Here is a 14,159-nt window from a genome sequence, read left to right as displayed (position 1 = left end):
TTTTGTATTGTTTGGAATAGTTTCAAAAGGAATGGTACCAGCTCCTCTTTGTATGTCTGGTAGAATTCGGCTGTGAACCCGTCTGGACCTGGGCGTTTTTTGGGTGGTAAGCTCTAAATTGCTGCCTCAACTTTAGACCTTGTTATGGGTCTTTTCAGGGTTTTGACTTCTTCCTGGTTTAGACTTGGGAGGAGGCAAGTGTCCAGGTATTTATCCATTTCTTCCAGGTTTATTAGTTTGTGTGCATAGAGTTGTTTGTAATAATCTCTGATGATGGTTTGAATTTCTGTGGAATCTGTGGTGATATCCCCTTGATCGTTTTTTATTGCATCAATTTGGTTATTCTCTTTTTTCTTTTTTATTGATCTGGCTAGTGGTCTGTCTATTTTGTTGATCTTTTCAAAAAACCAGCTCCTGGATTTATTGATTTTTTGAAGGGTTTTTTGTGTCTCTATCTCCTTCAGTTCTGCTCTGATCTTAGCTATTTCTTGTCTTCTGCTAGACTTTGAGGTTTTATGATCTTGCTCCTCTAGCTCTTTCATGTTTGACAATAGGGTGTCAATTTTTGATCTCTCCTTGCTTCTCATGTGGGCACTTATTGCTATATATTTTCCTCTAGAGACTGCTTTAAATGTGTCCCAGAGATTCTGGTATGTTGTGTCTTCATTCTCGTTGGTTTCGAAGAACATCTTTATTTCTGTCTTCATTTCATTGTTTATCCAGTCAACATTCAAGAGCAAGTTGTTCAGTTTCCATGAAGCTGTGCGGGTCTGGGTTAGTTTTTGAATTCTGAGTTCTAACTTGATTGCACTGTGGTCTGAGAGACTGTTTGTTATGATTTCCGTTGTTTTGCATTTGCTGAGGAGTGATTTACTCCCAATTATGTGGTCAATTTTAGAGTAGGTGTGATGTGGTGCTGAGAAGAATGTATATTCTGTGGATTTGGGGTGGAGAGTTCTGTAAATGTCTATTAGGTTTGCTTGGTCCAGGTCTGAGTTCAAGTCCTGGATATCCTTGTTAATTTTCTGTCTGGTTGATCTGTCTAATATTGACAATGGGGTGTTAAAGTCTCCCACTATTATTGTGTGGGAATCGAAGTTTCTTTGTAAGTCATTAAGAACTTGCCTTATTTATCTGGGTGCTCCTGTATTGGGTGCATATATATTTAGGATCGTTAGCTCTTCTTGTTGCATTGATCCTTTTACCATTATGTAATGTCCTTCTTTGTCTCTTTTCATCTTTGTTGCTTTAAAGTCTAATTTATCAGAGATGAGAATTGCAACTCCTGCTTTTTTTTGCTCTCCATTTCCTTGGTAAATCTTCCTCCATCCCTTTATTTTGAGCCTTTGTGTATCCTTGCATGTGAGATGGGTTTCCTGGATACAGCACACTGATGGGTTTTGTCTTTTTATCCAATTTGCCAGTCTGTGTCTTTTGATTGGGGCATTTAGTCCATTTACATTTACGTTTAGTATTGTTATGTGCGAATTTGATACTGCCATTTTGGTGCTAGCTGGCTGTTTTGCCCATTAGTTGATGCAGATTCTTGATTGTGTTGATTCTCTTTACCATTTGGCATGTTTTTGGAGTGGCTGGTATTGGTTGTTCCTTTATATTTGTAGAGCCTCTTTCAGGAGCTCTTGTAAAGCTGGCCTGGTGGTGACGAAATCTCTGAGTACTTGCATGTTCACAAAGGATTTTATTTTTCCTTCACTTATGAAGCTTAGTTTGGCTGGATAGGAGATTCTGGGTTGAAAGTTCTTTTCTTTAAGGATGTTGAATATTGGCCCCCACTCTGTTTTGGCTTGTAGTGTTTCTGCTGAGAGATCTGCTGTGAGTCTGATGGGCTTCCCTTTGTGGGTAACCCAACCCTTCTCTCTGGCTGCCCTTAGTATTTTCTCCTTCATTTCAACCCTGGTGAATCTGACGATTATGTGCCTCGGGGTTGCTCTTCTTGACGAATATCTTTGTGGTGTTCTCTGTATTTCCTGGACTTGAATATTTCCCTGCCTCGCTAGGTTTGGGAAGTTTTCCTGGATAATATCCTGAAGAGTGTTTTCCAGCTTGGATTCATTCTCCTTGTCGCATTCAGGTATGCTTATCAAACGTAGATTAGGCCTTTTCACATAGTCCCACATTTCTTGGAGACTTTGTTCATTCCTTTTTACCCTTTTTTCTCCGTTCTTGCCTTCCCGTTTTATTTCATTGAGTTGATCTTCGACCTCTGATATCCTTTCTTCTGCTTGGTCAATTCGGCTGTTGATACTTGTGCATGCTTTGCGAAGTTCTTGTGTTGCATTTTTCAGCTCCATCAATTCACTTATATTCCTTTCTATTTTGTCCATTCTCGTTAGCATTTCATCAAATCTTTTTTCAAGGTTCTTAGTTTCTTTGCATTTGGCTAGAACATGTTCTTTAAGTTCACAGAAGTTTCTTACTACCCACCTTCTGAAGTCTGATTCTGTCATTTCATCGCACTTGTTCTCCATCGAACCTTGTTCCCTTGCTGGTGAGGAGTTGTGAACCCTTGTAGGAGGAGAAGTGTTCTGGTTTCGGGTGTTTTCATCCTTTTTGCACTGGTTTCTTTCCATCTTTATGGATTTATCCACCTGTCGACTTTGTAGTTGCTGGCTTTCCGATTGGGTCTCTGAGTGGACATTCTGTTTGTTGATGATGAGGTTATTTCTGTTTCTTAGTTTTCCTTCTGACAGTCTGGCCCCTCTGCTGTAGGTCTCCTGAGGTCCACTCCAGGCCCTGCTTGCCTGGGGTTCACCTGCAGCAGCTGCTGAACAGTAAGGGTTGTTACCAGTTTTCTTCTTCTGCTATCTTTGTCCCAGAAGGATACCTGCCAAGTGTCAATCTGATCTCTCCTTTATGAAGTGGCTCTTTGGATATATAGGGGTCAGGGAGCTGCTTGAGGAGACGGTCTCTTCTTTATAGGAGCTCAGATGCTGAGCTGTGAGCTCCATTGTTCATTCAGAGCTGCTGGGCAGGTACATTTAAAAATATGGAACGCTTCACGAATTTGCACGTCATCCTTGCGCAGGGGCCATGCTAATCTTCTCTGTATCGTTCCAATTTTCGTATATGTGCTGCCGAAGCAAGCACCATGAGGCATATTTTTTTTAAAAAGGTATAGTTATAACAGGTTATTTTAAGCAAATAACAGCTTATCTTTGATCACATACACAAAAAGACCTCTACTTGTATACTCCACTACCTCCCTCCACATTTTGAATATTTTATTTCAAAATTTACATGTATGTATATTGTATATTCCTTAACAAATTGGCATTATTAATATTTTTATCTTTGAACCTTCACACTAAAGATATAATTTACACACCACCATTACAATATTAGAGTAGTCTGCCTTTGATGGTATACTTACTTTCACCAGTGATTTTTATACATTCAGATAATTTTATGTTATTATCATCCTTTTCTTTCAGCTTGAAAAACCCTCTTTAGCATTTCTTGTAAGACTGGTCTGGTAGTGATTAACTCTTTCAGCTTTTTTTTTATCCAGGAAAGTTTTTCTCTCTCCTTCTTTAAAGGACAACTTTGGTAGGTACAGTATTCTTGGTTTGCAGGTGAGTTTGTTTGTTTTCTTTCCAGCACTTTGAATATATCGTCCCATTCTCCTTTGGCCTGTAGTATTTCTTCTCTGTTGAGAAGTCTGCTGCTTAGTGTATTAGAATATCTTTCTATGTTCTTTGCTTCTTTTTTCTTGCTGCTTTCAGGATCCTGTCTTTGTCTTTGATATTTGATAGATTAATTATAATATGTCTTTGAGTAGTCTTATTTGTATTGAATCTGATTGAAGACCTTTGACCTTCTTGTACCTGGATATGTATATATTTCTCCAGGTTTGGAAAGGTTTCTGCTATTCTTTATTTATATATGCTTTCTAATCCTTTATCTCTCTCTATATCCTCTTAAATACCAATAACCCAAAATTTTCCCTTTTGATGCTGTCCCATGATTCCTATAAACTTTCTTTATTCCTTTACTGTATATGTTTTGCCTGTATATTTTCAAATAATCTGTCTTTGAGTTCATAGATTGTTTCTTCCGTTTGATCACTTCTGCTATAGATACTATCTTTTGCATCTTTCATTTAGTTAATTGTAGTTTCAGCTGTGGGATTTCTGGTTGTTGTTTTTTTAAGTTAATCTTTCAATCTCTTAAATTTCCCATTCTGGTCACTAATTGTTTTTCTTATGTTATGAATTGTTTCTCTATTTTCTTGAAGTTTATTGAGTTTCCTTAAAGCAATTATTTTGAAGTATTTGTTGAGCGGTTCATGTATCTCTATTCTAGGGTGGGGGGTTGGTCACTAGCACTCTGTTTTGTTTGATGATGTCATGTTTCCAGTTTTGTTTTTTTATTCTTGTGGTCATGTATCAGTGTCTACACATTGAAGAAGTAGGTTCTTATTCCAGTCTTTGCAGTCTAGCTTTGTCTAAGAATGCCTTTAAACAGCCTGTCTATAACTTTTTGGTCAGATTGTCTGACATTGTCCCTAAGTCCATGATTGCCACAGCCACCAAAGCTCTAGAAGGCACCCTACACCTAGGCCTGCCACACCAACCCAACACCAGGATGGAATCCCATGGCCACCAAGGTTGGCACAGTGCTGGAGCATATTCAAAGCCCATGGCCATTGAGGTTTATTTGAAACCAAAGGCCTTGTAGATAGTTGGTAGTGATGCAGGCCAGTGATCAAGCCTGTTTCACAGAGGCTATGGGATCCTGCCTAACACTGGGCCAGGTCAAGAGGCTCAGCGCATTGGTACTGACCTAAATAATGGGCTACAGGAGTCTGCCCGATGCTGGATTTTACTGTGGCAGGCCCAGAGTTCGAGACCAAGACAAAGTGCTACATTCACTTCCTTTGAGTTCCCCCAATCAGTGTCTCTCTGAATTTGCTACTCAGAGATGGGGGAAAGGTGACACAGGGAATGTCCTTCCTGTCCTCTTAAGTACATCTTTTCATATTATTATGATATAACCAGATACTATGATCTCTGATCTCATTTCTTTACTCTCGTAAAGATACTTTCTTGTGTGGATAGTTCTTCAAAATGATGTTGCTATGAGGGGATGATCACTGAAGAGTCCTTTTCCACCATCTGCTCCACCCTCATAATATGATTTTTAAATTCGAGAAGATTAAAGTCAAATAAATATTTTAAGATGGGTGCAGTGGCTCACAACTGTAATCCCAGTACTTTGGGAGGCTGCTATGGGTGGATCACCTGAGGTCAGGAGTTCAAGACTAGCCTGGCCAACATGGTGAAACCCCATCTCTACTAAAACTACAAAATTAGCCAGGCATGGTGGTGTACACCTGTAGTCCCAGCTACTTGGGAGGCTGAGGCAGGAGAATCGCTTGAACCTAGGAGGTGGAGGTTGCAGTGAGCCAAGATCCTGCCATTGCACTCCATCCTGGGCAATAAGAGCAAAACTCGGTCTCAAGAAAAAAAAAGTTAATTAAAATAATTTATTTCTCTTAATCTTGCCCAAAATGTTATTTTTAAATGATATTTAATCCTCTGTTCCTTCTCTCTTGCCAGAAATAGGGCTAAGGCCTATACCCTACTCATGAAAGTCCTGCCTTTATTCTTAATTCAATTTTACAGCCATACTAGCAGGCTATCTTCTACATTTAAGAAATGTAAACTAGTTAATGTGGAACTGTAAGAACCTTGACTTTTACATTTCCTGAATTTTATGGGTTCCAGTTTCCACTGTCAGCACTATATTATCATAGTTTGTTTTCTCTGTGATTTATCAAAATGAAATGGTACACTTAATATCAGAATGTCAAATAGGGAATGGAGTAAGAATTTTTAAACAGGGAAAAGACTTTTATTATTTCAACTTTTGTTTTTCAGTTATAACTTGTATTTTAGGAAGAAATTAGAAAAATTATCTGGCTGAAAATGGTGCACTCAAGGGACTACACCTCTCAACTACTTGGCTAAGTAATAGAACTCAAAGAGTCACAGAAGCTGGTTGTGCAGGTGGCAAGGAGGTAGGGGGCCAGTACTAAGTCTCACGCAGAGAAGTCAGTAGAGTAACAGTTATTTAAATTTTTTTATTTCTTCATGTAGCTTAATTCTGTTAGAATTCTTTCTTCTACAGAAAAGAATGAGAGTAATTGGGAGATATCTTCCTAGGAACATGGAGTAAGCTAAGTTGGAAGAGATAAAGAACATTGTCTGGCTTATCCTAACTCTTAACTTTTCAGCTTTCTGCCTGCAGTTCTCTTTTCCCTAGCTCTCCAGCCCCATGTCTTTCCATTGACATAGTTCTGAGCCTTCCTTTCTTATCCCTATACAATAGTCTCTTTTATGCCAACAACTTCCACATGCAGCTCTTTTGACTTACCTAACTCTAAGACTTTCTGCATCTGACTAGTAGATATGCTTTGTTATTTAAACATGTTCACAGTAAATTAAGCCATTTCTCTCTTCTCTCTCCTTGTTCACTTCTTCCCTTAGTATAGTCTTCAAACTTTTTTTACAACTGCTGATAATAGGAAAGTTTTTCTGATCATGTCCTCTCCCAGTTTACTACCATCTTCAGGTCATCCTTATTTTTATTTCAAGTCATTCTACTTTTTCTTCGAAATAGTCCCCCATTATGCCTGCTACTTCTCTGGTATAGGTTTAATCTTTGATCACTTTCTGATTCTGTTTCCTGGTAGCCCTAACTTCAGATTCTCTATTTGCTCAATAATGCTGTCTTCTATGCCCTTACTAGATTTGCCTCCCCTGCCAAATTTATTTCAATCAAATAAATCAAATTTATTTGAATTAAATTTATTTGAATCCCTCCCTCAGTTGAGCGAGTCAAAACTCTCCTCAGCCCCCAACCCTCTCTGCACCTGTCCTCTGTATGTCTTACATATAAATTGGTCATTTGGCTTAATCTGATTCGGGTGTTTTTTTTAAGCAAAAGTGCTTTGCAAGAGGTTTTGTATAGTTCTATCAGGAAGCATATAATGTCAAAAGGTCTCTCTTTTTGTGATGCCAGCACCCACTGGTGCTCAATGCCTAAATTCACTCAAGTTTATAAATACTGATATTCTGATTCTAGCATTCTTTTTTCATATATTAGCTGGCATACTTCTTTGAAGAGAAACACTCCCCAACCTACTGTTTGGGTACTCAGTATTATTGCTCATCCAAAAAGGCAGGATAAATGCTTAATTCTTTCCCTTTATTTACTCATTTTCTAGCATATTCCAGTGGTGGCTTGTTAGTTGATATTGTTTGATATTATTTTGAACTCATTAATTTAAATGATTCTCAAGTTGTCTCCCCATTGGCAATGGGAACCTCTATAAACTGGCTTCTCTAGATGTTTTAAAGCTTGTTGCTCTCTTAGTGTGGAATTCTTACACCCTTTTTCTTTGCCCACTCTAATTCTGCGCTGCCTTTAGGTTAACCTAAGTCCTGTTTTCTTCTGGAATATTTTCCTTTTCATTTCCATTCATGCTGATCTCTCCTTTTTTCATAAGCAGCTTGGTAATACCATTTTTACTAAGTTTATCTCAAAACCACATTTGGCTGTTTCTAAAAATCATGTTTGTCTTCAAGGATAAGTATATGCCATCACTGAGAATAGTGAAACAAACAAAGGAAGACATAGGCACCAAAAAAGTTACAAATTTATTGGAGTAGTGGAATATAGTTAGCCCTTAAGGTTATTACTTAGAGGGCGGGAAACTTATTTTGATGAGTTTAGTTCAGTACATTTACTTTAGAAATCAGTGCAGTTACTCTATAATTAGAACTTTTGTGTTGTGATTTGGGGAGGATAATGAAATTTAGAAACTCAACGCTTGATCATAAAAATACGTTTCTGAGTAATTTTACTAGTAGTGATGATGCCCAGATCCCATTGATAAGTATCATGAAGTGCTGCTGACTTACTCAAGTCAAGAACCTTTCATTTCATGTCTCTGAGCTTCCTCATAGCACATAAAACAGCATATACCCTGTTCCACTTTGTGTACCATCATTAATTAAAGGACACATGTTTGCCATCGCTGAGGTCTTTACACTTCATACCCTCAATGAAAACACATCCATCTCATTGTCATGGGCAGCTTTCCATGTTTTCTAGCTCTCACACCTGTGAATACTTCATCTCCATTGTCCACTGTCATCATGAATACCTTTACTTGGACACTATAACAAAAATCTGAATTTGAATTATTGAATAAGAGAAAAAAGTACTATGACCTAGTAATAAAAATATTTTTTACCAGGGTTGTTATAATACTTAAGGTCAACCTTGATTATGGGTTTGCGAGTTCTGTGTTTTACATTTACTAAAATGGTGAATAAAACATCACTTCTGTGTCTGTACATTGCCACCCGTATATGCACTGAATGTTTTCTTGTAAGCCTTGCTTGTCTAAAAATTTTTTTATCTTTTGCAAATAAAATTCCAAAAGAAGAAACACTTAACAAAGAAGTTTTCTTTCATAAGTGTTATGATTTGAGTATAACAAGCCATATTGAATTCATTGGGTTTTTGGTAATAGATTTCATAATACATCATAAATGTAATATGATGACTAATGGGTCAAGTAAAGTTGGAACATTTTAAATGAGAAAAGAGCTGGAACAGTTTTCAGGAAACTTTTCCAGTTGATGTTTGGTCCCCCACAAGGTGTGCATTAACATAAACTTATGGGAATCACCTCTGGGGCTTAAATTCCCTCTCTGATTTCATTATTACATTATGATTCTTTTCCTTTCACTATTAAGTCATCCTCTTAGATGATAGGAGCATAAAATAAGTATAATTTATTTGCATTTGTCTAATCTTTTAACTCAATAGTCATTCCATCATTCTGTTTCCTGGTAGCTATTCAGAAAGTTTTGAAGGGTGATTAGAATCTAATAATTGGCAGGCATGGGCTTACTTAAAGATATGGAATATGTTCTGAAAACGGTGAGAAATTAGATCTGGCAGAGAAATAAATGACTCAGCTGGGAGATTCTCTATTACTGCATATTCCTAAAATCAAAACTTTGAAAGTAATCTATTTATTAAGTTCAATGAAGATTATAACACAATTCTAAACTCTTATAAGAATCTGATAATAATTGGAATAAAATTTACAGTAACAATCTGTGCCTGGTTCCCTATCCAGTTATATTTCCAGTTCCTGCAAAACATTATTCTTTATAGCTCCCACTGTTTCTCTGTTAAATAAAACTGTTCTAGTCCATTTCTTTAATGTTTTTATCTTAGTGATCAGATTAATATTTTTTGTCAATTTTTTAAAAGTATCAAAAAACAGAAAAAGTGGAATGCTCAATTTTTACTTTCATTTTTTAAGTTAAAAAAATACCAGGCACTATTGTTGCATATTTTTTTCTGTTTGTAAAAATAATCTTCCTGTCATTATTAGACTGAAAATATTTGCAATGAAGACTAATTTTCGACCAAACAACTGGCTAGATCAAGGATGTGAAAGTTCAGAGAAACATGTTAATGTACTTTATATGACAATAAAGGGTGCTGTTTCACTTGTGATGCTTCTCATTCTGGTGCCTGCCTCCTGTCTCTTGGTGGACCTGGTACTTTTTAATGGAATCCCTATTATTACAATATAGCGTAATTTTAACTCTGCTCTTTTGGTTCTTGGCCTATCATCTTGTCCGACTTGCCCAAATGGGACTGCGCTAGCCACTCTGTTCACACATTGCACAAAATGTGTTTGTAAGTAATGTGGCTCAGCAGTGTCTCTATGTGGTTCAGTCCCTCCAGGGTGAGGGACTTTGTGGCCTACTAGCGTACATCTTGTACAGAGGTTGCACTGTATGTACTGTATGGAAACAAATATACAAAAAAAACATTTGAAAAGTAAATTACTTAAATGTCTTAAATAACAATTTGTTTCTTATTTAACATTAACATAATCATGTGAGTCTAGGAGATTGAGGCTGCAGTGAGCTAGCATAGTGCCACTGCACTCCAGCTTAGGCAACAGAGCAAGATCCTGTCTCAAAAAAATAAGTTAATATAGCAACTGTTTGGGACTACATATAGCTCTACTAGATTTTCAGACTTTCTAAAAACTTTCACCAACTGTTGTTCTCTGAAAGGTTGTGTTTGTAATCCTAAATTACTAAATTTAAGGTCATCAAAAGAATGAAGTTTTGATACACAAATAAGTTTTGACATAACCTTATAGGAAAGATAGATCTAGTGACCAAGTGTCCAAATCCACTGCTCTGAGAAAGGGTCATCCAGAAACTAGCACCACAAAAAGTTAACATTAAAAATTTATTGTTCAAATTCACAAAATGAAATAAATATATAAAAGATTTAAATAATTAAACTTTTCAAATTATGTTTTTTAAATAATTCTGCAGCATTTTTATGCTGCTGAAGTTATTAAAGTTTAAAACCTCACTAAGACTTTTGGGACGAAGTATGAGAGACAGAGATCCAAGATTGCTTCAGATTTTCTTGTTCCTGAAATATTTAGTCCTTTTCGGGCATGGTGGCTCACACCAGCGCTTTGGAAGGCCAAGATAGGCAATTCCCTGAGGCCAGGAGTTTGAGACCAGCCTAGCCAACATGGCAAAACACCATTCTACTAAAAATACAAAAAATTAGACAGGCATGGTGGCACACGCATGTACTCCCAGCTTCTTGGGAGGCTGAAGCATGAGAATTGCTTGAACCTGTGAGGCGGAGGTTGTAGTGAGCCAAGACCGTGCCACTGCACTCCAGCCTGGGCAACAGAGCAAGACTGTCTCAAAATAAATAAATAAAATATTTGGTCCTGGTTGTTATATATGTACTAGTGATCTAATAGAGATTCATGACTCTTACAAAATAAAACAGGCAACTGTAATTAATTATTGATTTGCCATCTCTATTTTGAGGTATACTGTATTTGTACTGAATAAATATTGTGGGATGCCCCTTCATGTTGCCTTGGGAAGTAGATCTTTCTGATTTCAGACTATTCGAAGTTGTTTGGTAGAATAAGATTAATAATATAATTTAAATAGATTCACAGCTGAAATTCACCAATATGGTCATATTTATATTATTTTATCTGAATTACCAGAATTCAAACTGTAATGATAAAAATAACTTTATTTTAAAATTTATTTTGTAATATGAGCAAAGTTATATGAAAGAATATATTAATTTTCCTGATTTAACTACTTTGTAACATGCCAAATTGACCTGTGGTTTTGAATTTTACAAGTTTAACTGACTCTGGGTATTAAAGTTTCTAAATTTTATCTGTACAACCTTTGGAATTAATAGGATCAGGAATGGTGCTATGACATTTCTAACATTTAGGAATAGCATTCCAGCTTTCTCACTTTCTGCAGAAGGTTAAAGGGCTCAGTGTAAATGTTATACTACCATGTTGGAGGGACTGTGGAGAGTAGAAAGGAAACATGAAAAACTTATGGGCTTCCCCTGTGTAAAATATCCATGGGCCATTCAGTACTTTTAGTCTTTTGAGAGATACACATGAGGATAAAGACCAATGAAATGGAGTGGGAAAACTATTCTGTCATCCATATGACAAAGTCATTGAAATAATTTAAAAATTAATATGCAGTAAAATTGACTGTGATATACAGTTCTATGAATTTATAAAGAAAAATGGTTTATTTGGCTCACAATCATGGATGGCTAGGAAGTTCTAGATTGGACATCTGCATCTGGTAAGGGACTTAGGCTGCTTTCACTCATGGTGGAAGGTGAAGGGGAGCTGGCCTATGCAGAGATCACATGTTGGGAGACAAAGTGGGGGTGGAGGACTGCCATGCTCTTTTTAACAACCAACTCTCATGATACCTAACACAATAAGAATATACTCACCCTGAAGGAGGACATATTCATGAGGGGTCCGCCCCCTTGCTAAACACTTCTCACCAGGCCCAACCTCCCAACACCACCACACTAGAGATTAAATTTCGACATGAGATTTTGTGGGGACAAACAAACCACACCTAAACCATAGTAAGAATATATAATAGTTCTGTAATCCTCAAAAACCCTTCCTGGCACTGCTTTATACATACACTCTCACTCAAACCCTAACCCTTGACAACCACTGCTCTTCATTATTTTTAGTATTTTTCTTATTTATTTTACCTTTTTGAGAATGTCATACAGATGGAATCATATGGCGTGTAACCTTTTGAGACTTTTTTTTCAGTCATATAGTGCTTTTGAGATTGATTCAAGTTGTTGCATGTATGAGAAATCCATTCTTTTTTATTGCTATGTGCTATTCCATTATTTGGATGTACCACAGTTTAATAATTCATCCCCTGAAGGACAGCTAAGCTGTTTCCAATTTTGGTGATTATGGATAGCACGATTATAACATTTGTATAAGTTGTGTGAATATAAGTTTTTATTCCTCTATAGTGGGATACCTAGGTGTGGGATTGCTGGGTTATACAAGTCATGTAAGAAACTGCTAAAATGTTTTCCAGAGTGTCTGTATCCTTTGGCATTCCCAGCAGTGACATATGAGAGTCCTGTGGCTCTGTGTCCTCTCCGGCACTTTGTATTGACGGTATTTTTTATTTTAGTCATTCCAATAGGTATCTCATTGCCATTTTAATTTGCACTTCTCTAATAACTAATGATGTTGAACATTTTTGTACGGTCTGTGCTTATCTGCTGTTCATATATCCTGTTTGGTGAACTGTCCAAGTCTTTTGCTGATTTAAAAATTAGATTATTTTCTCATTGCTGAGTTGTAATACTTCTTTATGGCTTTTTTTTTTTTTTTTTTGATACAAGTCTTTTGTCAGATATGTAATTTGCAGATATTTTCTTTCACTACATAGCTCCTCTTTTCATTCTCTTAATACTACCCTTTACAATGGAAAAGTTTTTAATTTTGGTGAAGTCCAGCTTATAAATTTTTAAATTAATTATGCTTTTTTGGTATCATGTATACGAACTCTAGGACTTGAAGATTTTCTCCTATGTTATCTTCTTTAAGAGCTTTCTAATTTTACATTTTATATTTAAATTCATGATTCATTTTGAGTTAATTTTTGTATGCAGTATGAATTTAAGGTCCTTTTTTTTGTATACAGATGTTCAACACCATCTGTAAACTACCTTTCTCCATTGAATTGTTTTTGCATTTATTTTAAAAAGCAACTAATAATAATTGTTTAGGTCCTATTTCTGGACTCTATTCTGTTCCACTAAGGTATATATATATTCCTTCTCCAAAACTATGCTGTCTTGATCATAATCGCTGATAGTTAGTCTTAAAATCAGGTAGTTTTAGTCCTCCAATGTTGTTATTTCTCAACAATGTTTTGGTTATTCTAGTTCCTTTGCTTTACTGTATAAATTTTAGAAGCAGCGTCTCTATATTTAAAATAAATATTTCTGGGATTATAATTGGAATTGTGTGAAATCTACACATCAATCTGGGAGAAATTGATATCTTTATTATGTTGGCTGCCTTTCAGTTCATGAATATGGCATGTGTATGGTATGTCTCTATTTATGTAGATCTTTTAAAATTTATTATCCACATTTTGTAGTTTTCAGCATGCAGATCCTCTGACTGTTTGATTAGATATATACCTGTGTTTCTATTATTTGGATATGTTTTAAATACTATCATTTATCTTAAGACTTTTTTGTTTTCCAGCTGCACGTTGTTAGTTTGTAGAAATTCAGTTGATTTTTGTGTGATGATCTTGTTGCCAAACTCACTTATTAATTCTAGGGGCTTTTCTGTAGATTCTTGTTGAGTTTTCTGCATGGTCAATTATGTCATTTGTAAATAGGCATTGTTTTATTTTTTTATTTGTGCCCTTTTTTTCTTTTCTTGTTGCACTGTCTGTGATTTCCAATACTATGTTGAATATACGTAGTAAGAATGGACATCCTTGCCTTGTTTCTGTTCTTCAGGGGAAAGCATTCACTTCCTCATAATTATGATGTTAGCTGTAGGCTTTTCATATATATCCCTTATCAGGTTACGTTTCCCTCTATTGATAGTTTGCCTAGAGTTATTACGATAGATATTGAATTTTTCAAAAAAAAATTTCTATATCAATTGATACTCTTTGTTATTGTTGTAAACTGTTAATATTTTTTACATTGATTCA

At 36.1% G+C, this 14,159-nt stretch overlaps 1 protein-coding gene and 1 non-coding gene across 2 annotated transcripts in view; one reads left to right on the top strand and one right to left on the bottom strand.

Moving 5' to 3' along the window:
* VPS13B (vacuolar protein sorting 13 homolog B) overlaps window positions 1–14,159 on the top strand; it is an 823,218-nt gene that overhangs the window by 636,956 nt on the left and 172,103 nt on the right. The gene's annotated exons all lie outside the window — the stretch shown is intronic.
* LOC116535926 lies at window positions 3,002–3,108 on the bottom strand. Its single transcript, XR_004262396.1, has one exon. It is a non-coding gene; the product is annotated as a U6 spliceosomal RNA (small nuclear RNA).

This window comes from Sapajus apella, unplaced genomic scaffold, assembly GCF_009761245.1.
Source record: "Sapajus apella isolate SASKATOON/1434 unplaced genomic scaffold, GSC_monkey_1.0 scaffold3, whole genome shotgun sequence".
NCBI lineage: Eukaryota > Metazoa > Chordata > Mammalia > Primates > Cebidae > Sapajus > Sapajus apella.
This window is presented reverse-complemented; position numbering and strand designations above follow the sequence as displayed.